General features: G+C 40.5%; 1 protein-coding gene and 1 non-coding gene across 3 annotated transcripts in view; both read right to left on the bottom strand.

Annotated features, from left to right (window-relative positions):
• The window catches only part of RAB23 (RAB23, member RAS oncogene family), a 36093-nt gene extending 27659 nt beyond the window's left edge, over window positions 1-8434 (bottom strand). For both annotated transcript variants that reach the window (XM_030315763.1, XM_030315766.1), the window contains exon 1: window positions 8154-8434. The gene's annotated coding sequence lies outside the window, so the exon portion shown is untranslated. The remainder of the gene's footprint in view (window positions 1-8153) is intronic.
• Window positions 3634-3706, bottom strand: TRNAR-CCU. The gene has a single exon. It is a non-coding gene; the product is annotated as a tRNA-Arg (tRNA).
• Window positions 8435-25528: the final 17094 nt, after the last annotated feature.

The raw sequence follows: 25528 nt of genomic DNA, 5'->3' as shown, positions 1-25528 counted from the left end.
AACTATGTGTCAGCACTGAACTCTTGCAGTGCTTCACTGTTCAGGTTATAATGAGTCTTTTATAAATAATCTTATACCACACATTCTTTCTTTAGTTTCAGACTAGTTACAGTTACTCATATAATGAAAGTAATACAATGTGTACTGTCTGCATTTTAGATTGAAAAGAACAGAAAGTCAATTTCTTCTATTTCTTAAAATTACTAGTTAAATTCCTATTATACAATATTACACTCCAACTACTTTAACTGAAAATCCATCTATACAACCATTACATAAAACAAGTCTGAAACATGAAGAACATTTCCCCCATCCCCCACCACGGAGTCTCAGTAATTGTCCCTACTGCTTCACAAATTTGCACAATCATAAGAATCATCTAGGAGGATTTGTTCAAGTACAGGTTCTAGGTCTCCACCTCAAACATAATTAAATGATGTAAAAAAAAAAAAAAAGTTTAAGAATGAAAAGAAGACTATGGTAGGAGCAAAAATACAGGTAAATACAAGACTTCTCTTGAATGTTCTAAATTATGTTGGACTCAAACACAATTGTGTGGTTTTCAGTATGTATAGAGAAAATATTTATGATAACTAATTATAAATGGGAGAAGATAAAGGAATGTAAAGGAAGGTAAAGTTTCTATGCTTCACTTGAACTGGTAAAATGTTGACTCCAAAAGACTGTGATAAATTATATATATAAGTGTATATATATGTGTGTATATATATAAGTGCATATATATGTATATTACATATATACATATATATATGTGTGTATACATATATTTATACATACACATATGTACGTACATAGTGTGTGTGTGTGTGTGTGTATATATATATATATATATATATATATATATATAGTGTAATATCCAGAGCAATCACTGAAGAAGTTACAAAGAGATATACTTAAAACAAAATTAAAGTCTAATAACAATAAAACAATCAGAATCTGACATTTATAGAACTGTCCACACAACAGAATATACTTCTTTTTAAGTATCTATTAAATCTATCTACTAAATATATACCAAGATAAAACAAATTCCAGGTGATTTAAAAAAAAAAAAACCTCAACAAACTTAAAATAATGGGACCACAATGCAGTCAAACTAGAAATAATTAACAGAAAACAGAAAGATAACAGGAAAATCTCCAAACATTTGCAAACGAAAAACAATGTATGAGCCAAAGACTGAAGCTGAAGATAATTTTTTTTTAAGAGAGAGCGAGCATGAGTGGGAAGAGGGGCAGGGAGGGAGGGAGAGAGAATATCTTAAGCAGGTTCCATGTTCAGTGTGGAGCCTGACATGGGGCTCGATCCCATGACCCTGGGATCATGACCTGAGTCGAAATCGAGAGTCTGGATGCTCAACCGACTTGAGCCACCCAGGTGCACAAGAAAAAAAATTTTTTTTAATTTTTAAATTTTTAAATAATTTTTAAATTTTTAAATAATTTTTAAATTTTTAAATAATTAATTGAATGAAAAGGAAAATACAACATGTGAAAATCTGTGAGACATAGCTAATGTAGTGCTTAAAGAGAAAATTTATAGCACTAAATGCTTACCTTAGAAAAGAAGAAAAGTCTCAATCATTTAAACTCCCACCTCAAGAAACTAGAAAAAGGGCAAAATAAACCCAAAGCAAATGATGGAAATAATAAAGAACAGAAATCAATGAAATTGGAAACAGAAAAACAGGGAAAATTAAACAAAAAACTGTTTCTTTAAAGATCAGTGTAACTGACAGAAAAAAAAAAGAGAACACACAATTTACCAATATTAGGAATAAAATCAAGAATGTCACTATGGACTCTGTGGACTCCAAAGGATAATACAACAGACAACTCTACACACATAAATTTGACAACATAGATGAAATGGACCAATTCCTTAAACAGGATTAACTACCACAACTCACTCAATATGAAATAGATAATTTGAATAGCCCTATAACTATAAAGGAAATTGAATTTGTAACTTAAAAACTCAAAGAAAAATCTCCAGGCTCAGGTGATTTCACGGGAGAATTCTACCAAGCTTTTCAAGAATTGACACCAACGATACACAATCCCTTCCAGAATACTGAAAAGAGGGGAACACTTCCCAACTTATTTTATAAAGCCAGCATTACCTTGATACCAACACCAAACAAAGACAGTACAAAAAAGAAAACTGGACCAATATCCCCTCATGAACACAGACACACCAAAGTCCTCAACAAAATATTAGCAAGTCAAATCCAGGAATATATAAAAAGAATCACCAGGACCAAGTGGGCTTTATTCTGGGAATGCAAGGGTGGTTCAATACCTAAAACCAATCAGTGTAATCAACCATATTAACAAAGCAAAGAAAAACCTCATCACCATATCAACTGATACATATATCACACGAAATATATAATAAAACTCAACATCCATTTGTCAGAAAAACAGCAAACTAGAAACACAAGAGGACTCCTTCAACCTGATTAATGGTGTCTATTAAAAAACTATCCAGCTATGCAGCCGCTCTGGGAAACAGTGTGGAGGTTCCTAAAAAATTAAAAATAGACCTACCCTATGACCCAGCAGTAGCACTGCTAGGAATTTACCCAAGGGATACAGCAGTACTGATGCACAGGGGCACTTGTACCCCAATGTTTATAGCAGCACTCTCAACAATAGCCAAATCATGGAAAGAGCCTAAATGTCCATCAACTGATGAATGGATAAAGAAATTGTGGTTTATATACACAATGGAGTACTATGTGGCAATGAGAAAGAATGAAATATGGCCCTTTGTAGCAACGTGGATGGAACTGGAGAGTGTTATGCTAAGTGAAATAAGCCATACAGAGAAGGACAGATACCATATGTTTTCACTCTTATGTGGCTCCTGAGAAACTTAACAGAAACCCATGGGGGAGGGGAAGAGGAAAAAAAAAAAAAAAAAGAGGTTAGAGTGGGAGAGAGCCAAAGCAGAAGAGACTCTTAAAAACTGAGAACAAACTGAGGGTTGATGGGGGGTGGGAGGGAGAAGAGGGTGGGTGATGGGTATTGAGGAGGGCACCTTTTGGGATGAGCACTGGGTGTTGTATGGAAACCAATTTGACAATAAATTTCATATATTAAAAAAAAAAACCAGCTAATATTATATACTTAACTCTAAAAACCTGTTGTTTTTTTATTTTAAGTAAACTCTACTCGCAACATGGGGCTCAAACTCATGACTCTGCAATCAAGAGTCACAAGCTCTACTGACTGAGCCACACACCTGAAAGTGTGACTGTTTTAACCCTTAGACTAAGAACAGGGAAAGGATCTCTACTCTCACCACTCAAAGTTCTACATTATACACAAAGTTCTAGCCAGAGAAACAGGTGACAAAAAAACAAATAAAACACAGATTAGGGAAAAAATGAATAAAAGTGACCCTACTCACAAATTACATGACTGTCTTTATAGAAACTTAAAGGAATTAAAAAAAAAAAAAATCCTGGAACTAATAAATCAGGTTAGCAAAGGCACAAGATACAAAAACAACAAACAACACTGAATTGTATTTCTATACCCTAACAATGTACAATTTGAAAGCAGGAAACAATATTTTTTTAAGTTTTATTTATTTAAGTAATCTCTATACCCAACATGGGGCTTGAACTCACTACCCTGAGATTAGGAGTCACATGCTCTTCCAACTGAGCCAGCCAGGCACCCTGAAACCAAAAATTTTTACGTGACATTTACAAGAGTTCCAAAAAAAATTACTTTGGTATAAATCAAAACACGTACAGGATCTATATGCTGAAAACTATAAAACACTAATGAAATAAACACCTAAATAAATGAGAAGATATGCCATATTCACAGAGTGGAAGATTCAACAAAGCAAAAATAGCACTTCTCCCCAAATTGACCTATGGTTTAATGCAATTCCAAAGTACCAGCAGGATTTTTTTCTGTATTTGAGACAAGCTGATTCTACATTTATTTTTATTTTTTTTATTTTGAGAGAGAAAGTACAAGCAGGGGAGGCAGAGAAAGAGGGAGAGAGAGGATCCCCAAGCAAGTTCCACACTGACGGTGCAGAGCCTGATTCAAGGCTCAAACTCACAAAGCATGAAATCATGACCTGAACTGAGAGCAAGAGTTGGTCCCTTAACAGACTGAGCTACCCAGGTATTCCAAGACAAGCTGATCCTAAACATTATATGGAAAGGCAAATAAACTAGAATAGGTAACACAATTTTGAAAAAGAATAAAATTGGAGGAAATCATACTAGCCAATTTGAAGACACCAAAGAGCTATACTAATTAAGACAGCATGATACTGGCAAAGACAAAGATACATAAATCAATGGAACAGAGAGCCCAAAAATAGACCCACACAAATTCAGTCAATTGATTTTCAACAAAGGTGCAAAAACAATTCAATGGAAAAAAGACAATGTCTTCAGCAAATGGTGATGGAACGATTGGACATTCATATGTAAAAAAGCAAACATCTGCCTAAACCTCAAAATGGATCAAAGATGTAAAAGTAAAACTATAGGTGCTCTCTCAAAAATAATAAATAAACGTTAAAATAATAATAATAATTTTTTTAAAAAAGGGACTCCTGGGTGGCTCAGTAGGTTAAGCATCCAACTTCAGCTCAGGTCATGATCTCCTGGTTTATGAGTTCAAGCCCCACATCAGGCTCTCTGCTGTCAGCTCAGAGCCTGTTTCAGATCCTCTGTCTCCCTTTCTCTCTGCCCTTCCCCCACTCATGCTCTCTCTCCTTCTCTCTCTCAAAAATAACAAACATTTTTAAAAAATAAAATAAAAACAAAAATATAGGGGCACCTGCGTGACTTAGTTGAGCATCAGACTCCTGATTTCAGCTTAGGTCATGATCTCACAGTTTGTGAGTTCCAGCCCTGAATCAGGCTAGCTGCTGTTAGTGCAGAGCCAAGCCTGCTTCAGATCTTCTGTCACCCTCTCTCCCTACCACTCCCCTGCACTCTCACTCTCTATCTCAAAAATAAATAAAACATTTTAAAAAATAAAATAAAACTATAAGGGTGCCTGTCTGGCTCAGTTTGGTAGAACCTGTGACTCTTGATCTTGGCATTGTGATTTTGAGCCCCATGTTCGGTGTAGAGATTACTTAAAAATAAAATCTGAAATAAAATAAAAATAAAACCATATTTTTTGGAAGAAATATTTTAGAAGGTGTAAATCTTGACCTGGTGTTAGGTAGAGTTCTTAAAAGGAAAAATTGATAAATGAGACTTCATAAAAACGAAAAACATTTGCTCTGGAAATGATGCTGTCAAAAGAACAAAAAGACATGCTACAAACTACAAGAAAGTATTTGCAAAGCACATATCTACCAAATGACTTGTTTCCAGAACATATAAAGAACCCTCAAAGCTCAACATAAGAGAAAAAACTCGGGGCGCCTGGGTGGCTCAGTCGGTTGGGTGTCCGACTTCAGCTCCGGTCACGATCTCGAGGCCCGTGAGTTCAAGCCCCGTGTCGGGCTCTGGGCTGATGGCTCAGAGCCTGGAGCCTGCTTCCGAGTCTGTGTCTCCCTCTCTCTCTGCCCCTCCCCCGTTCATGCTGTGTTTCTCTCTGTCTCAAAAATAAATAAACATTAAAAAAAAAAAATTAAAAAAAAAAGAAAAAGAAAAAAAACTCAACATAAGAAAGCAAACAACCCATTTGAAAAATGGGCAATACCCTTGGCCAGATACTCATCAAAGATTATACATGCTAAATAAGCACATGAAAAGATATTCAACATCGTTAACCATTAAAGACACATCAAAATCATGTGATACCACATGTCTATTAGCATGGCTAATTTAAATTTAAAATTTAAATTTACTTTTACATTTTACATTTACATTTAAAATTACTGACAATACCAAGTGCTTAGGAGGATGTAGAACAACAGGTACTCTCACACATTGCTGGTAAGAATGCAAAATGATACAACCACTCTGGAAATCAGCATGACAGTTTCTTATAAAGTTAAACACATTTTATATGACCCTGCAACCCACTATTAGCAATACCCTAAAATGAAAACTTATATTCACACAAAAACCTGTACATGAATGTTTATAAGCAGCTCCATTTATAATCACGAAAAACTGGAAACTCTCCAAATGTCCTTCAGTGGGTGGATGTATAAACAACTGTGGCACATCTACCTAATGGAACACTACTTAGCAATAAAAAAAGAAAATTATTGATACATACAACAATTTGGAGGAATCTCAAAGACATTAAGCTGAGTGAAAAGAAGTCAGCATTAAAGGTTACATATTGTATGATTCCACTTATATGACATCTGGAAAGGACTGGTGATTGCCAGGGGTTAGGGGTAAGGGAAAAGATATAAAAGGACAGTATGAGTTTGGCAGAGATGGGGCGGTGGTAAGAACTGTTCTATAATTCAGATTGTAGTGGTGTTTGCATTAATCTAAAATTCATAGAACCACAAATCCCCTAAAAAGTCACTTTTACCATTTAATTTTATTTTATGTTTATTTATTTATTGTGAGAGAGACAGAAAGAGAGAGAGAGAGCACGAGTGAGCACAAACACACAGGTGGAGGAGGGAGAGAGAGGAGAGAACCCCAAGCAGGCTCCAAGCACAGCACAGAGCCCAATGCAGTGCTGGATCCCATGACCTTAGGATCATGACCTGAGTGGAAACGAAGAGTCAGAGGCTCAGGCAACTGAGTCACCCAGGTGCCCTTTATCATATAATTTTAAAAACAAAATTTAAAGGGACACCTGGGTGGCTCAGTCAGTTAAGCCTCCAACCTTGGTTTGGCTCAGGTTATGATCTCAGGGTTGGTGGAATCCAGCCCCTGCATCAGGCTCTGAGCTGACATCACGGAGCCTGCTTGGGATTATCTCTCCCTCTCTCTCTTTGCCTCTCCCCAGCTCATTCTCTCTCTCTCTCTCTCAAAATAAATAATAAGTTTTTTTTTTTTAATTTAAAGAAAGAAAGTGCAATCAGATTTTAACGCAGGCAGTCTGACTCTTGTGATTATCAGCTACTACTACTGTCTCGACTTAAGGCACTATATCAAAACAATTAAGTTCTTAGAAAATAAGCATAAATCTGGGTATGATAATTAAAAAGCTTACAGTAATGCTTTACATACTCTTTTCCCCCAATTTAATTTTAAAGATTTACCCAACCAATGCAATCTAATAAACTAGAAAAGAAAAATATGAGCTAAGTCACTGATTAAAAGGGTTGTCTTTTTCATCTCAGCCTGTACTTAAGTACAGTACGATTATGTTTATAACAACACTGAAAAAACTTGTTAGGTTCAGTGAAATTACCCAGAAGACGTTAGGAGTTATATAAAACCTAAAGAAGTACCCGGCCCTTTTCAGACTCTGCTGACACTCCTGATAGTGAAGTTAATACTCTCACACACCCTCAGGTTCTTACGTCTGGGAGCTGCTGAAGGCTCCTCGGTTCTCCGAGTTAAGAAATTCTGCGGCAGCCAGTGTCAATGAAATAGTGCAGTCTGGCTCATTCATATTCTAGCAGTCACTGAGTGAGAAACTAGGGAAGGGTGGGGCCGCGGGTAAGGAGGGGGCCCCTCCGCAAGGAGGAGGGGGGCCTAAAAGCCGGGGTAGAGCCTGGGACCCTCCTACCCATCACACCTCACCCGGCACTTAACGCCCCCTGCCGCTGTGTCTCCCGGCCGGGGTCGCCCCTTCCCCACCTGGGGACTGGGGAAAGACGAGAAGCTGGGTGCTCAGCCAGGCTGGAGGCCAGCGCCTCTCCCCCGCGCCGTCTCGCTCCTTCCCGCCCTAAGGGCAATTCCAGGGACCCACACCCTGGGAGCCCCGGCCGCGGGGCGGGGAGAACGGGTGCCGGGCAGGAGCTGCCGCCCACCTCCTCCAGCTGGAACTTGGGCACGGCGCTCCGAGGCGGGGGAGAGGGCGCTCAGGGGCCGGGGGATGGGAGCACGGGCCTGGAGGCCCCTGTCCCCGACACCCCTCTCCAGTCCCCGGAGTACGGCACATCCCGGGACCCCGGGGAGAAGTGGGTCCTTCCCCAGCAGAGCCGGGGGAGTCCTGAACCGCTGGAGAGGGCGAGTGAGAGCCGCGCGGCTGCCCGGAGTGCAGGCTGCTACTCACCGTCCCCGCTGGCCACGGACCCGCCGCCCGGCGCGACCGGCTCCTCCTGGTCGCGGCGCAACCGCTGCCGCCGCCACCTCCTCCTCCTCCTCCCAGCGCGCCAGCTCCCCCCGGCGGGGCTACCCGGCTGGCTCGCGCCCTCTTTCACTCTCTTAAAAATGACTATGATTTTCTTAACGAACTTTATTGCCAGCCAGGGCTCAGAACGAGCGGCTCAGCACGAGCGACTCAGCAGCAACTCCGGCAAGGATGGTGGGGCGCGGGAGACTCGACTCCCCTCATCTGTGGACGCGCCGCTCTGCGGAGCATGCGCTGGGCTGGTTCTGCGCATGCTCCGCGCGGACCGGTCCCCCCGCCCTGCTCCACCCGCGTTCTGGCTGGTTCTCGGGGAGGGCGGCTCTCCCGCGTTCCCGGCGGCTCTTCTGCGTTCCCGGTGCGCCTGGGGGAACCCGGTGTGCAGTGAGGACCGCAGCGGCGGGCGGGAGCTCCTAGATCGTGGACCCTAGTATAGCACCGACCGAGGAATGTCCGCATAGGTTTCGCCTACTAAGTGATCAGACTTCCAGAGTACTCAAAGGACTTGCCCTGCCTTGGACACACACCTTTTTTTCTCCACCGGATGACATCCAAGTGGTAGAGTGAGCAAAAAATGTTGAGCAAAACTGGAAACGCACTCACAGTCCACCCGTTGCAGCTGGAGAAAGTAGAAGTCGGAGATGGTTAACAGTTGAGAGAACCAAACCAACAATTAAAAGTTCCCCCTGAAAGCAATCTAAACTGCTTCAGTTGTTTTTATATTTCAAAATACAATAGAATAGAGGGAATAAAGGAAAATACCAACTGTTGGCAAAATACTCCAAGGATGTAGAGTAACCGAATGCATCTACCCTACTTCTGGAAAGTAAACTAGAACAACTCCTTTAAATAACAATTGGGCACTGTTTCCTAAAGAAGCGTACCCTATGACCCAGCAGTTCCACCTCTACAAATCCAGCCAAGAGAAATGAGTACTTACCTTGCACCAACACGGCAAAAGAATGTTCACAACTGCATTTGTGTTAATAGCCCCCAAATGGAAATAACCCCAAAGACCATAAACAATAGAATAAATTACCTAATTCACACAGTGTTCATGCAATGGAATACTGTGCAACAATGAGAAGAATAACCCACAACTACCGACACGAAATGGCTTAACTGCAGAAATGTAAATTTGAACAAAAAGTAAGGCACAAAAAGTACTTAATGGGTAAGACTTTTTCAGCACAAAAACAGGGGAAAAAAAACCCTCTAAAATTTAGGATAATGGTTACCGTTGCAGGAAAGGGATAGTGACTGGGTGAGGGATTTCCAAGGTGTTAGTAAGGCTCTCTCTGTTGATCTTGGCACTAGTTACACATATGTGTTCATTTGTAAAAATTCACCAAACTGTACTCCTATGCACAGTTTTCTGTATGTGAATTATATTTCACAAGCAGTAGTTTTTAAAATTAAAATTTTTAATTTCAAATGTTTTACCTATAATTGCAATATTGTTTTGTAAACATAGTGGTTTATTTATAGGAAATTTAATGCCAAGTAGCCAATGGATTTATCTCTAGGATTTGGTTAGTAGTCTCTTAAACTTGAGTAATGTACTCACCCTCACCCCCTTTAAAAGAAAAGGAAAAGCTTCATTAAGAAATGGGCAAAGGACTTAAATAGACGTGTCTTCAAAGAAGGTGTACAAATGACTAATAAGTATATGAAAAGAGACTCAATATCACTTATCATTAGTAAAATGCAAATCAAAACCACAATGAGATACTACTTCACACCCATTAGAATGACTGTTATAGGGGCGCCCAGCTGGTTCAGTCCATTGAGGGTCTGACTGACTCTTGATTTCAACTCAGGTCATGATCCCGGGGTCCTGGAATCAAGCCCAAAGTTGGGCTCTGTGCTGAGCACAGAGCCTGCTTAAGATTCTCTCCCTCTCTCCCTCTGCCCCTCTCCCCCGCTCTCTCTTTAAAAAAAAAAATTAATTAAAAAAAATTAAAGATAAATGGCTATTATAAAACAAAACAAAACAGAAAGTAGCAAGTGTTGGCAAGGTTGGTGAGAAATTGCAACCTCTGTGCACTGCCAGCAGGAATGTAAAATGGTACATCCATTATGGAAAACAATATGACAGTCCCTCACAAAAATAAAAATAGAATTCCACTTCTGGGTATATACTCAAAAGAATTGAAAGCAAGGAATCAAACCAATATTTGTACAACCATGTCCATATCAACATTATTTACAGTAGCCAAAAAATGGTAGCAGCCCAAATGTGTATCAACAGATGAATTGATAAAGTGTCATGTAAATATGACATTTATTATATTACTCAGCCTTAAAAAGGAAGGAAATTCTGATACATGGTATACCATGGATGAACCTTGAAGACATCGTGCTGAATAAAAGAAGCCAGTCACAATAGGACAAATACTGTATGATTCCACTTATAGAAAGTATCTAAAGTAGTCAAATTCATAGATACACAAAGTAGAATCATGGTTGACAGAGGGATAGTGGAGGGGAGAATGGGGAGTTAGTATTTAATGGGTACAGTTTCCATTTTGCAAGGTGAAAAATGTTCTGGAGATGGATGGTGGTAATTAATGATTGGACAACATGAATGTGCTTGATGCCCCTGAACGCTACCCTTGAAAATGGTCAGAATGGTGGGACACCTGCATGGCTCAGTCAGTCAAGCATCAGACTTTGACTCAGGTCATGATCTCATGGTTCGTGAGTTCAAGTTCTGCATCAGGTGCTGTGCTGACAGCTCAGAGCCTGGAGCCTGCTTCAGATTCTGTGTCTCCCCCTCACTCTGCCCCTCCCCCACTCCCACTCTGTCTCTTTCTCTCAAAAATAAACATTAAAAAAATTTTTTTTAATGGTCAAAATGGTAAATTTTGTGTTAAGTATATTTTACCACAATTTTTTAATTTTTTAAATGTTTATTTATTCTTGAGAGAGAGAGAGAGAGACAGGGAGGAGGGAGGGGCACAGAGAGGGAGACACAAAATCCAAAGCAAGCTCCAGGCTCTGAGCTGTCAGCACAGAGCCTGATACAGGGCTCAAACGCACGAACTGTGAGATCGTGACCTGAGCCGAAGTCAGATGCTTAACTGACTGAGCCACCCAGGCACCCCACCACAATTTTTTAAATGGGAAAAAAAAAGAGAAAATTCTAGTGAGTATCAAAAAATAAATCTGAGGATTCAAATTTGAGAAAAACTTCTTGAAGGCCCTTTTCCATTTCCATGGGATTTTTGCACATTCTAATGCAATTATGTCTACCTTTTATTTGATTCAAGACTGTACCCAAGAAGTGGAAACCTGGCCTTTTATTTATTTTTTAAAAATTTATTTATTTTTGAGAGAGAGAGAAAGAGTGTGCGCATGTGCATGCCAGTGGGGGAGGGGCAGAAAGAGAGGGAGACACAGAATCCAAAGCAGGCCCTAGGCCCTGAGCTGTCAGCACAGAGCCTGTTGCAGGTCTTGAACCCTAGACCTGCAAGATCATGACACGAGCTGAAGTCTGACGCTTAACAGATTGAGCCACCCAGGCGCCCCAGATCTGGCCTTTTAAATCCTGCAGTTGTGCTGTAGCAAAAATGGCAATAGAATTAGTCTGAAGGCCTTTGAAAGAAATTTCACCTGCTGTATCTAGAAATGAGTTGTGCAAAATTATTTAGGGAAAATATTCTTTTCTTGAGAGAGACAGCACTCAAGAGGGGAATGGGGCAAAGGGGGAGAGAGAGAGAGAGAGAGAGAGAGAGAATCCCAAGCAGGCTCCAAACTCAGTGGAGAGTCTATCTCAGGGCTGGATCCCATGCCCTTGGGATCATGACCTGAGCCAAAATCAAGAGTCTCAACCCAACTGAGCCACCCAGGCGCTCCTAGGGAAAACATTATGAAAAGTTTTTGTTGTTGTTTTGTTTTGTTTTAATTTTTAAGTGATTGCCATGCCCAATGTGGGGTTTAAACTCACAATACCAAGATCAAGAGCGGCATGTTCTAACTGAGCCATCCAGGTGCCTCTGAAAAGTCATATTTTTAAGTAATTTAGTGATTCTTCAAATCTAGTACCTTCACTGACCCAGCAAAAAGTCCTTTGCTAGTTGTTTCACCATGTCTGACACTAACGTGCCAAATAGTTTTCAGGGATCATGAATTGTATATGGGTGAAAAGAAACACATTAAAGAAAAATGACTTACTCTTTTTTTTTAATTTACATCCAAATTAGTTAGCATATAGTGCAACAATGATTTCAGGAGTAGATTCCTTAGTGCCCCTTACCCCTTTAGCCCATTCCCCCTCCCATAACCCCTCCAGTAACCCTCAGTTGTTCTCCATATTTATGAGTCTCTTCTGTTTTGTCCCCCTCCCGCCTATATTATTTTTGTTTCCCTTTCCTATGTTCATCTGTTTTGTCTCTTAAAGTCCTCATATGAGTGAAGTCATATGATTTTTGTCTTTCTCTGTCTTGGCTTAGGCCAAGCCTAGGACTTGGCTATGGAACAGGAAAGAGGTAACATCAGGAATGACTCACAGGTTTCTTGAATGACCATCTGAGATTCTGGCACCTAATTCCAATGTGTGGGAGCCACCCCAACCCCCACCCCCTCAGGACACTACCTGGGTGTCCTACAATTCAACTCAGTTTTGACATTTTCCGTCTGGAGATAGCATCAGGTTCCCCAGGTTAAGGGTTCAGTCCTACAAGACTGTGTTCATTCTCCACCACCACCCCTCCCCCCCACACACACACTTCAGATACCAGTCACAAGCCCAGGTTATCACCTGTGTTTCTCACCAATTCATTATAGATGGGAGGTTCCAACGATCTCTTCCGTGGGTTTGATTAATTTGCTAAAGCAGCTCAGAGAACTCAACAGAAACGTTTTACTTTCTAGATTACCAGTGTATTATAAAAGAATATAACTCAGCAATAGCCAGATGGTAGAGATGCATAGGGAGAAGAATGGGGAAAGAACATGCAGCTTCATGCCCTCTGCAGATGTCCAGTCTCCCCACATCTCCGCTGTTCATCTACCCAAAAGCTCTCTGGCCCAGCCCTCATGGGTTTTTATGGAGGCTTCATTACGGGAGCATGATTGATTAAACCATTAGCCATTAGCCACTGAGTCAACCTCCAGGCCCCCTCCCCTTGCAGAGGTGATGGTGGGAGGCAACTCTCTAATCACAAGGTTAGTTCTCCTGGCAACCATCCCCCTATCCTTAGGTGGTGTGCAAAATTCACCTTATTAACATAACAAGAGGCCTCTGTTGCTCTCAACCCTAGGAAATTCCAAGGGTTTTAGGAGCCCTATGCCTGGAAGAGGGACAAAGACTAAGCATATACTTCTTATTATAAATCACATGAACTTGCTGATAGTGATCACTATGCTACTAATTATAATCCCTAGCCAGTGTGAGTCAGGGAATAGTCAGTTCTTTCTAGATTTCCTTTTTTGGTTTGTCATCGATTGTTCTTGTCTCAATGGGCTAGCTAGTCTGTACCATCACATACACTTCTGGATTTAGGGTGCTCATCAATTGTTAGAACATAAAAAATAATCTTTGTTGAAGTGCCTGGGTGACTCAGTTGGCTAAGCATCTCTTTTCTTTTCTCTCTCTCTTTTTCTTAATGTGTATTCATTTTTGAGAGAGAGAGCTTGAGTGGGGGAGGGACAGAGAGAGAGGGGGCAGAGGATCCAAGGCAGGCTCTGCACTGAGAGCAGCAAGCCCAATGTGGGGCTTGAACTCACAAACTGTGAGATCATGACCTGAGCCAAAGTCAGATGCTTAACCAACTGAGCCACACAGGCTCCCCTAAGCCTCTTACTCTTGATTTCAGGTCATGATCTCACAGTTCATGCAATTGAGCCCTGTGTCAGGCTCTGTGCTGACAGTATGGAGCCTTTTGGGATTCTCTCCCCTTTTCTCTGCACCTCCCCTGCTCTCATGTGCTCTCTCTCTCTCTCTGTCTCAAAATAAATAAACATTAAAAAATATATCTTTGCTCTCCTTCACTGCCCAGGTCTTTCTCCTACATAAATTTGATTTTGTTGAAATAGTGTGCTGAGAGATGTCCTCTCTGAAATACTCTTTATTTCTCAATTGGGAGGCTTGGGATTACCTTTTAGATCCTTTTTTTAAAGTTTTATTTTTATTTAAGTAATCTCCCTATACAACATGGGGCTCAAACTCACTACCCTGAGATCAACAGTTGCACGATCCTCCAACTGAGCCGGCCACATGCCCCTAGATCCTTTTATACTCTCTGCTCCTCTTCATTTCATTTCTTAAAATTTATTTGATTTAGGGGCACCTGGGTGGCTCAGTTGGTCAAGTGTCTGACTTCGTGGTCAGGATCTCTTGATTTCAACTCAGGTCAGGATCTCACAGTTCATGGTTTGAGCCTCGCTTCAGGTCAGGCTTTGTGTGTCAGCTAGGAGCCTGGAGCCTGATTCAGATTCTGTCTCTCTCTCTCTCTCTCTCTGCTATTCCCCTGCTCATGCTCTGTCTCTCTCACTCTCAAAAATAAATTTTTATGTTTTAGCTTTACTGAGATATAATGAGCATATAAGATTGTGTAAATTTAGGTGTACAATGTGTTGATTTGATATACTAACATATTGAAGAATGATTGCCACCATAGAGTCAGCTAACATTCTATCATGTCACATGATTATCATTTCATTTCTCTTTTGCGGTAAGAACATTTTTTTAATAAAATTTCTTTTTTTTAAGTTCATTTATTTTGAGAGAGAGAGAGCAGAGAGCGGCATAGAGAGAAGGAGAGAGAAAATCTCAAGCAGGCTCTGCCCTATCAGCAAAGAGCCCGACTCAGGGTTCAAACTCACAAACCATGAGACCATAACCTGAGCTGAAATCAAGAGTCGGACACTTAACCGACTGAGCCACCCATGCACCCTGTGGTAAAAACATTTAAGATACACTCTCTTAACAACTTTCAAATAAGTAATACAATATTATTAACTGTAATTACCATGCAACACATTAGAGCTCCAAAACTTATTCATTGATAACTGAAAGTTTGTACCCTTTACCAACATTTCTCATTTCCCTCACATGCCTGTCCCTGGTAACCACCATTCTACTCTGTTTCTGTGTGTTAGGCTTTTTCAGATTCCATGTGTAACTGATATCTTAAAGTATTTGTCTTTCTCTAAATGACTTATTTTGCTTAGCATAATGCCCTCATGGTCCACCCCTGTTGCTGAAAATGGCAAAATTTCCTTCTTTCTCATGGCTGAATACTATTGCATTATATGTATGTTTATATTGTCTTTATCCATTCATCCACTGACAAACACCTAGGCTGTTTCAATGTCTTGGCTCTTGTGAATAATACTGCCATGAATATGAAAGTAAATATATCTCTTCAAGATACTGTTTTCATTTCCTTTGGATTTATACCCAGAAGTGGGACTGTTAAATCATATGGGACTGTTTTGGGGGAAACCTCCCTATTGTTTTCCATAGTGATTGCACCAATTTATTTTCCCATCAATAGTGCACAAGTCCACATCCTTGCTAACACTCGTTATTTCTTGGTTGTTGTTGTTGTTGTTGTTGTTGTTGTTTTGATGACAGCCATTCTAACAGGTGTGAGTTTTGTAGTTTTAATTTGCATTTTCCTGATGATTAGTGATATTAAACATCTTTTCATGTATCTGTTGGCCATTTATTTGTCTTCTTTGGAAAAATACCAATTTGGTTCCTCTACCTTTTTTTTTAATTGGATTTTTTTTTAAGATATCTCTATACCCAACATAGGGCCTGAATTCACAACCTCAAGATCAAGAGTCACATGCTCTACCAACTGAGCCAGTCAGAAGTCCCTGGACTTTCTTTTTTCTGTTGAGTTGTATGAATTCTTTATATAGTTTAGATATTAACTCCACATCAGATATATGGTTTGCAAATATTTTCTCCCATTCTGTAGGTTGCCTTTTCATTTTGTTGATTGTCTCTTTTACTCTGCAGAAGCTTTTTATTTTTTTAATTTTTTAAAATGTTTTATTTATTTTTGAGAGAGAGAGAGACAGAGTACAAGCCAGGGAGGGGCAGAGAGAGAGGGAGACAGAATCTGTGAAACAGGCTCCAGGCTCTGAGCTGTCAGCATAGAGCCTGACGTGGGACTCGAACTTGTGAACCGCAAGATCATGACCTGAGCCGAAGTCGGAAGCTTAACCGACTGAGCCACCCAGGTGCCCCTGCAGAAGCTTTTTAAACGTTTTTGTGAGTGTTTATTTATTTACTTTGAAAGAGAGAGAGAGAGCTTGGGGGGGGGCAGAGAAAGAGAGTCCTAAGCAGTATCTGCAGTGTTCCTGCAGTGCCTGACATAGGTCTCCATCTCACAACTGCGCGATCATAATCTGAGCTGAAATCAAGAGCCGGTTGCTTAACCTACTGAGCCACCCAGCACCCCAGAAGCTTTTTAGTTTGATGTAGTCAGAGATTACTTTATTGTTTCTTGGTAAATGCTTGTTGTCTCAAAAACTCACCTTGAATTACAAATAATAATACACAAAACCAATAACAAATTAAGAAAAAGTACTATCAACATTTGACAGATAAATGGCTAGTTTCTTTAATGTAGAAAGGACTCATACATCAATACGCAAAAGACCATCAGCTGAATAGAAACATGGGCAAAGACGACACGTCGAATATGAAAAGAAATACAGGAAAGTGTATTAATATCATACACAATTAAGGAAATGAAATTAAACAATGAGGATATAATTTTTCTTGTATCTAATTGACAAGGATTAACAGCATAACACTACTTAATGTGAGTAAAGCTGTGGGGGAAGAGATATGTAGTTATCCCGTTTTTCACAAATTCTCATTACGACACCTCGCTTGCACAGAAGACCTACATTAGTACATGTTTTCACAACCAAAAGAAGTCCAAAGAGGATTTTGGCTTTTACAAAAAAACAAAAACAAAAACAAAAAACAAAAGATAAAAATCGAAAATAGCATTGAGTGTTTGTTTTGCAGCGGACTGTTACGGTACAAGCAGCGGGCACCTGAGCAGCGAGAGAGGCACTGCCTAACTCCTTGAGATCCACACCCAGCATCTCAGCATGACTGGCCACAGCTCTGAACTGTGCCTGTGAGCACCTATGCTCTGTGCTCTGTCTCCGTTTATTTTGTGCATCTACTGGCAAGACGTGTTCTAAGATATTGGAAAAACCTAAGAGAAGTTATTGCGGGGGGGTCTGGGAATGATGAAAAGTTTTTCCATGTAAATTAATGGTAATTGCTTCTTTGCTTTACACCAATTTGACTTAGAGTTTATTTATTTATTTATTTATTTATTTATTTATTTATTTATTTATTTTTAAGTAATCTCTACACCCAATGTGGGGCTTGAACTCATGACCCAGAGATCAAGAGTACCATGCTCTTTTGAGTGAGCAAGCCAGGTGCCCCTGCTTTATGCCATTTTGGCTAAAGCTTTCATAGGACGGCTCTACTTTTAGGAGTGGGGGAAGCCTGGTATGTTGTTGGAAGAGAAATGAAATCAATCCTTTCAGAGAGCAATTTGGCAAAATATATCAAAAGGGTAAACTTGTATTTATTTCCCTTTTGAAAAATTTCATTTACACTATATTCTATTAAGGGTCCTTAATAATACAAGTACAGTGAACTCAATTATCTCATACTTTAAGGTCAAATGGATATAGAGTTTGTGAACTGAGCAAAGTATTAAATGGTTTTCTCTCTATCCCAAGTTATAGTTGGTTCCTTCTAAACATACAGGCTTGGGGTGCCTGGGTGGCTCAGTCAGGTTAGGTGTCTGACTCTTAGTTTTGGCTCAGGTCATGATCTTATGGTTTGATGAATTCGAGCTCCACATCAGGCTCTGTGCTATTGGCTTGAGATTCACCTTTTCTCCTACCCCTCCTCTGCTCACACTCTCTCAGTCTCTCTCAAAAATACATAAACTTAAAAAAATAAACAGGTTAATTTGGGCATTATCAAGGCTTCAGAGATTCAGATATTCTGCTATAAAAAAAAAATGATAGTCTGTCTTGAATTTCCTCCTAAAATATTTTTCCCTCATGGGACGTAATTTAAATGTAGACAGAAAAAAAAAAAAAAAAAACAGAAAGAATGCAGGACAAAACAAGTGTTGCATTGATGATGAATTGGTGATAATTACAAAGTCACCTCTGGGTGCTTTTAGGTTGCTTCAGGGCCACATGGCAGGTCCAGATTCTACTCCTCAGATTTATACGTTTAAGAATCATATTCTACCAGTTCACTCAAGGGATGATTAGGGAACGGGAAACCAATCATCTTCCAAGAAGCTTATTATATACATAAAGCAGAATGTTAGTCTCATAAGTAGGATATATACCAAGGATGATAACCAGACCTGAAGGTTTCTTCACAAAACATGATCTCTTGCTTAAAAAAGCAGAAGCCTCCATTTCATGCTTCCGTCTTTCTCATTTTTCTTCTTTTCTGAATTTTTTCTTTCTTGTGGGTATGTACATTTAGGAGACCAATTTGCAAGACAGAAGGCTGCTGAGTAAGCACAAAACTAAAGCAAATAGAATTGGATGCTTTCTGAAAGAATTTCTAGCAAACTGAAGAGAAACAACGAATTGTTCTTACACATGTTACAGGAATTTCTTTCTAAAAATTTGGGCCATGAGTCAAGAATCAGAACACCCTTTCTTTTGTCAAGTGAAGGAAAAATACAGGCTCAGATACACAGTTGACTCTTGAACTGCACAGATCCACAGGTCTACTTATACACATCTTTTTATACACAACAGTACGGTACTGTAAATGTATTTTCTCTTCTTTATGATATTTTTTGGAAGTGTATTTGAGAGAGAGTGTGAGCATGCGCGCGTGTGTGCACAAGTGGAGGGGGGGCAGAGAGAAGGAGAGAGAGAATGTCAAGCAGGCTCTGTGCTGTCAGCTCAAAGCTTAACATGGGGCTCAATCTCGCAAACCATGAGATCATGACATGAGCCAAAATCAAGTGCTAGATGCCTGACTGACTGAGCCACCCAGGGACCCCGAAGTATTTCAGCACTTTGAAGACAGTTTTTGGGACAGTAGTCTGCTGTCTTCCGTGTCGGCATCATTGAAATAAACTCTTGTTTCATTGCCTCTCATCCCTCTGTCTTTGGATTTTGTCAGCTGCGAGTGGCCGATCCTGGTCTGTTTGGAGCCCCTGGAGCCAGGTGCTCTTGCACCCCAGCACCCCAGTTACTCCATGTTGACAAGGGTCAGCTGCAGTGAAACAAAAAACCGGGCCAAATGATTTCCTTTTATCTGCCCCCAAATGATAGCACACATGCTGCTTTTTAAAAATAAAGTAAAGCACTACCAAAAAAGAGGGTGAATACCTTTCTTCACTGTGGAAGGAAGTTATGTGGTTGTTTCAAAAGTTGGCAGTGTGTTCCATGATAGGGAGTTATATGCAAAATGACTCCAAAAGCAAAAGGAGCCACAAGACTGAAGAAAAAAGTGGACAAATCCAGCTTGAGAGAAATGGTCTGTTAAGGGGAAGTAGGGACAGAAGCTGTGTCTTTGGTGCCAGGAAGGCAGTAAGATGAGTAGATCGCTGCAACCTCAGCTCCCATTAGACTTGTTTTTATAGCCTAGAGGCTGGGGAGTATAAATCGGGGACTACCAGGAGGACCACCTCTGAAGAGAATGTTCCGGAATAGGTGTCTTATTTCTAGAGCAGATCAAGGACATTTTGCCCTGAGGGTGTACTTAAGGGCGTGGTTAACAAAAGGAAAGAAGGTGGTGGTGGTAGTGGGATTGCTGTACCCCAAAAGGCTTCTGGTCACAGAATGCAATGCTTAGAAAGAACTCTCAATGATGTATTTCACAGTGCCTGTGACTTTTAAGGACTGGGATATTTTCTGAAGACCTTAGAATGAGCAAATGGCCTCAGCACCTAATGTCTAACTTAAAGTGACTTTAACATAAAATGTTAATTGTTAGCATCCTTTTCCAAACGTTTTAAATAGTTGCTGGTAACTTGCTGAAGCACTCCCATTACTCTATCGTTACGGCATCTGTTTCTCTGAAAACAAAATGACTGGTGAGGTGAAAATTTGTCCCACACTGCAGTCATTTAATTAAAAGGTAGATTTATTCAGTTTTAACTGTTACAAATATCATGTATACCATTATAACTCTTTACGTTTTCACCCTAAAATACATAAGCCTACTATATAAGTGACTTTATTTGCTAGTAGAAAGTATTTAAAACCACAGTGGACTCTGAAATGTCCAGTCACCTAACTCCTAGGTAACTATGCTATTTGGCTGTAATAACTTTTATTACAGGGTGCTCCTTTTCTTCTCTCTCTTGAAATATCTATGTTAGGATGTTGGTAAATGTCCCTTAAAAATAAAAACATTAGGGGTGCCTGGGCGGCTCAGTTGATTGAGTGTCTGACTCATTTTGGCTCAGGACGTGAGACTGATCCCTGCCTCTGGTTCTGAGCTGGGTGTGGAGCCTGCTTAAGATTCTCTCTCTCCCTCTTCCTCTGCCCCTCTCCCCACTCATGCCCCCCTCCTCTAAACAAACAAACAACCCTTTGGATTAAAAGGAAAACTGAACCCCTTATGTATTTTTGTTACTATTAAATAATGCTTTTGTAAATTTGAATGGAAAACCACCTGTATGTATTGCTATTGGGTTGGAGTTAAAGTTAAGCCCTTGTTTAATTTAAAATATACTACTTAGGGGCGCCTGGGTGGCTCTGTCGGTTAAGCGGCCGGTTTCGGCTCAGGTCATGATCTCGTGGTCCGTGAGTTCGAGCCCCGCGTCAGGCTCTGTGCTGACAGCTCAGAGCCTGGAGCCTGTTTCAGATTCTGTGTCTCCCTCACTCTGACCCTCCCCTGTTCATGCTCTGTCTCTCCCTGTCTCAAAAATAAATAAATGTTAAAAAAAAATTAAAAAAAATAAAATATACTACTTAATAAAAATTTCATGAAAGATAAATCCAATAATCAAAAAATAAATGAATTTCAAAACTAAAATTTTGTGTAACGTGCATCAACAGTGTGGAACAAAGCAGTAAAAGATATAATGTAACTTTTTTATTTAAAATATTTTTAATGTTTAATATTTTTAATATTTTTAATATGCACCTTGCATATGGCATCTCATTTAAAGTTAATATTAAAATATTTTTTTGAAAGACAGAAAGAGACAGAGCACAAGCAGGGGAGGGGCAGAGAGAGAGGGAGACACAGAATCCGAAGCAGGCTCCAGGCTCTGAGCTGTCAGCACAGAGCGTGACATGGGGCTTGAACTCACGAGCCCTGAGATCATGACCTGAGCTGAAGTTGGACACTTAACTGACTGAGCCACCCAGGTGCTCCTATAATGTAACTTCTTTAAAATTTGGAACAACTTGGGGCGCCTGGGTGGCTCAGGAGGTTAAACTTCTGACTTCACCCCAGATCATGATATTGAGGTCAGTGGGTTCGAGCCCTGTGTTGGGCTCTGTGCTGACAGCTCAGAGCCTGGAGGCTGCTTTGGATTCTGTGTCTCTCTCTTTCTCCCCACCCTCCACTCATGCTCTGTCTCTGTCTCTCTCTCTCTCTCTCAAAAATAAACATTAGAGGGGCGCCTGGGTGGCTCAGTTGATTAAGCGGCCGACTTCGGCTCGGGTCATGATCTCACGGCCCGTGAGTTTGAGCCCCGCGTCGGGCTCTGTGCTGACAGCTCAAGCCTGGAGCCTGTTTCAGATTCTGTGTCTCCCTCTCTCTGACCCTCCCCCGTTCATGCTCTCTCTCTGTCTCAAAAATAAATAAACGTTAAAAAAATTTTTAAAAAATAAATAAACATTAGAAAATTAAAAAAAAATAAAATTCTGAACTTAAAAATTTTCATATTTATCTAATTATTTATTTTAAAAATGTTTATTTATTTTTAGAGAGTGTGAGTGGGATGGGGAGGAGAGAGAAGGAGAGAGAGAATCCCAAGCAGGTTTATGCTCAGAGCACACACCAGCCCGGGGCTCATCTCATGACCATGAGATAATGACCTGAACCAAAATCAGGAGTCAGAAGCTTAACCAAATGAGCCATCCAGGCACCCCTATTTCATGTTTTAGATACTCTGCCAATATTTAGCATGGTGATTTTATTGATAGTGGGATATTTAATGCAATTTAGTAGCACTGTGGCTTAATTTTGTCTTAGAAATGAAGTTTGTTTTAAAGAAATAAAGTCTATTTTAAAGAAATGTTGTTTTGAGGCTTTTGTGCTCCACCCTCAAGTAATAAATTTACTTTTCCCTGTGCAAAATAACTGTAGCATTAAAAAATATATAAATAATCTCTACATCCAGCATGGGGCTTGAACTCACAATCCTGAGATCAAGATGCTCCACCGACTAAGCCAGTCAGGAGTCCCCTATTCAAATTTATTTAGCAAGTGCTTTCTATGTTAGCCACCATCCTAAGCACCTTGCATATGGCATCTCATTTAAAGTTCATAACTCACAGAAGCATTATCATCCAGACTTTACAGCTGGGGAGGTCAGGGATATTCTTGCGGCTCTCTGCTGATAAGAGCTGGGGTTAGGAACTCAAGTCTTCCTGCAGCAAAGCTTAAAGCCACTATGTGTGTTCTGTCCCAGGGCTGTATCATCTTCAGGCCTGAGGGCTGATGATTACACTTGAATATGTACTTATAATACTCTCTGGATCCAAATTCTAGGTCAGTTTTCCAATGCCAGGTTTTTCAATCTTTTCTGACAGCTTCTGTGAAATTCCTGCACAAATCGTGCCCAAATTAGTTGCATATTAAAGTTGGACGAGAGGGGTGCCTGGGTGGCTCAGCCGGTTGTGTCTGACTCTTGATTTTGGCTCAAGTCATGACCTCACGGTTCATGAGATCGAGCCCTACACTGGGTTCTGTGCTGGCAGTGCAGAGCCTACTTGCAATTCCCATTCTCTCTCTCTCTCTGCCCCTCCCTCACTTGTATTCTCTCTTTGAAAAATAAACTTAAAAAAAAAAAAAAGCTGGGCTAGATACTGAAATTGGCCCTCACCAAACAGCTGTGAGTGAATGCCATAGTGATCTGAATGCCAACTACATGCAAGGGAAGCATGTTTGCCACAATGTTTTTTTTTTTTTTGTTTGTTTTATTGTTTTTACATAAGCTCTACACCCAGCATGGGGCTTGAACTCACAAACCCAAGATGAAGAGTTGCATGCTCTAAGGCCTGGTCGTTCAACTCAGTTCAAGTTGTTTACTCTTTGATCATGATTGAAAGCTTAAGAATGTAGTCATGTCCCTAAACAGAGGTCCATTTCATTTTGCTTGCTTGTTGTGAGTAGACACACACAAGCTCAATTTCACTACTGTCCTTGCCTTTTCTAAAATTCTCAGCTATTACTTTCATTTTTGTCTTTGAGGAATTTCAAAATCCAGCCTTCAAAAATAGCATTATCACATGTATCAGCATTTCTCTCAGTCACTTGAAAGGGACACATGTATGGATATTTCCTACTTAAAAATCATTGCATGTAATTGTTTGCCAGATCCTTACTCTGTTCCTTTCAGGGGTTGTTAAATTCTTTCATGCTTTCCAATTGTAACATGTTTAAGCAAGTTCTGTAATTAATTGGTCATCTCCTTAGAGTGAATTCCAAGCATTTTGAGTTGGAGTGCTAGAGTGAGCTGCATCAATGCAGAGGACCATGTCTGTACTCACTATTGTGTCCCTCTGCATCATACCTCACTTGCTAATGTTCCAGTCATAGGATACCATTCCCATAGAATAGCATGAATGGTGCCCCCTAGTGGATGCAGTACTGGTACTGGGAGGGCAGCACAGCTGGAAAACCCAGTTCACATTCATTACTGTTAGCTCTCTCCTTCCTATCCCTCTGAAAGCTTTCAGGATTTTTATTATTTTTTAATGTCAATGATTCCTACATTTAAATACCAGGAGGGACAATTCTACATTTGTCAGCCTTTTCACGGGGTGGCAATATCACTCTGTCCTCAGTTGATGCACATTGAATGCTCTCCCGTCAACTCCTTGGCTGGTCCTGCAAGCTGCACTCTTAGAGCCAGTGTAGGAATAGGGACACTCTACTGGGAAGCAGTCTCATGAAGGATGGAAGCAGGGCTGTCCAAAAACTGTATGCTACATTCAGTAAATGGTAAGAAATGATCTTGCAGTTCATGAGTCTGAACGCCACTTCAGGGTCTGTGCCGACAGCTCAGAGCCTGGAGCCTACTTTGGATTCTGTGTCTCCCTCTCTCTCTGTCCCTCCCCCTCTCAGGCTCTGTCTGTCTCTCTCTCAAAAAATGAATAAACATTAAAAAAAAAAAAAAGGAATGGGGCTTTAGGGAATGTATGAATAAAAGACAAATAATATACTCTGAATTCCATTGTAGTCCCAGACTATTATCTATATAAAAGACGACAGGGGCGCCTGGGTGTCTCAGTTGGTTGAGTGCCCGACTTCAGCTCAGGTCATGATCTCGCGGCTTGTGAATTTGAGCCCGGTGTTGGGGTCTGTGCTGACAGCTTGGAGCCTGGAGGCTGCTTCAGATTCTGCGTCTCCCTCTCTCTCTGCCCCTCCCCTGCTCATACTCTCCCCTCTCTCTTTCTCAAAAGTAAATAAACATTAAAACATTTTTTAAAAAAAAGATGACAGATGAAGGTTAATGTGACTCGTGGTAGTTTCATCATTTAAAAATGAATTGCACTTCTACTCATTCTTATAATAAATAAAAATGTTAAGAATCAACACACTGAGGTCCTTGCCCCTGGAATGTGGCTCAGGCTGGAGATACAGAGGGCTACAGGCGCTGCAGGCCAGGGACTGAGGCAGCCTGGAGACGGTAGACCACAGCTCTTCAAGTCCGTGATAAGGACTGGCCTCCAATGAATCTCCACTACAAAAAAATGGGGAAGAAACATGAAGAGCACAAAGGTCGAGGAGGCGGGGCCCAAACATGTGGTAGAAAATGTCCTAGGCTAACATGGAGTGAACGAGTGAACGGGAAGTGGGAGTATCTCCCAGGGTGGAAGGGATTCAAAGATGCTGACAGTCCTTGAGAACTGGAAGAAAACTTGATTCTTGTTTCTTAATTTTCAAAAAGCTGGTAAAGATGGCACAAAAAGAACATCTTTATCTGACAGTGAACCTGATGATAGCAAATGAGAGTCAACTGACAAAATCAAGCGGCTTTGACCACAGTTATCAATGAGAATTAATGTTCCCCATGAAATGGAAAGATTTAAATGAGGCCGACTTAGCAATGGCAATCAAAACCATAATGTTC

The sequence above is a fragment of the Lynx canadensis genome, chromosome B2 (genome assembly GCF_007474595.2).
Source record: "Lynx canadensis isolate LIC74 chromosome B2, mLynCan4.pri.v2, whole genome shotgun sequence".
Taxonomy (NCBI): domain Eukaryota; kingdom Metazoa; phylum Chordata; class Mammalia; order Carnivora; family Felidae; genus Lynx; species Lynx canadensis.
This window is presented reverse-complemented; position numbering and strand designations above follow the sequence as displayed.